The sequence below is a fragment of the Atta cephalotes genome (assembly GCF_000143395.1).
Source record: "Atta cephalotes unplaced genomic scaffold scaffold00100, whole genome shotgun sequence".
Lineage (NCBI taxonomy): Eukaryota > Metazoa > Arthropoda > Insecta > Hymenoptera > Formicidae > Atta > Atta cephalotes.
Window position 1 is genome coordinate 118,958 of NW_012130164.1, and position 1,267 is coordinate 120,224.

Here is a 1,267-nt window from a genome sequence, read left to right on the forward strand (position 1 = left end):
CTCTCTCTCTCTCTCTCTCTCTCTCTCTCTCTCTCTCTCTCTCACAATGCAGATTTTTATATTTCGCACTACATGAAAATCTAAAAAAAAATTCTTGCATACTAAAAGCTTTGCACGTTAAAATTTAATAACGAATTTTTACTCTCATAAAAGTCGGAATGTATTTTATTAATTTTTCTGAATTTACATTTATCTACTGGTATTTACAATCAAAATATTTATATTTTTAAAGTTTCAATTTGGCTGATGAAGGGTTAAGAGTAGCAAATAAAATAAACAGAATATTACGTTTTTTGAGATAATAGATCGATAAATAATGATGTAAAAATTTTATCTATTGTTTGTTAGAAATATATACTAATTGTAGTTATAAAGTATAGATACTATATTGATACTGCAAAAAGAAATTTTCGAAATGTTAATTAAAATATATTAAAATGAATTTGAAATTTTGTCAAAATCTGAAGTTTGAACAATCAGTTACAAATAATATCTTTTTACGATTTTTCCTTAAATTGAAATTTGAAATTTGCAATTTTTCAATTTTCTTTACGAATTTAAATAAAAAATTAAAAGCTACGAAGTTTGTGAGTAACTTCACAAAATTGCAAATATTCTAAAGATAGATAAAAATATTAGGATCCTAATTGCAACATAAAATGAAGTAGACGTAAACAATTTATGTGCATACACGTATTAATATGTTGCTAATGTTTACTATTAGAATTTCAAGCAACGCGAAATGTTTATTACCTGCATTGCATTTCCGAAGAAATAGCCACAATCCGATACTTTCAAATTCTATCAATTAATGTGTCTGATTGCGAGCAATGACAATTAAATAATTTATGTTAATTGAATTAATATCAATTGATATATCGAATCCAATTTGATATTTCTCAATAATTCTAAAAAAATAAATCTTTTTATTTTTAACAAACATGAAAAAGTACTGTAGTAAGTGTTACTTTATAAATTGTTATTTTTAGCATCACGAAGTTATTTTCTTTGCATATTCGATATTGATTCACAACCTGAGCGTAATATTTCAACGATAATTCAGTCATTTAAATTAACCAGCAAACAAGTATATCTTGTTAATAATTTCGATGAATTATTATAGAGAAGAATGAGGTAGCGCAGAGTTTTTAGTTACTGTGATGCAAATTATCGAGTTAATTAAGAGGAAAACAAGTGTAACAGCGCAAAATTCTTTCTAGATAGCAAACCCGTTGATGCACGTTCACATGTGCTCATTAATGTTTTT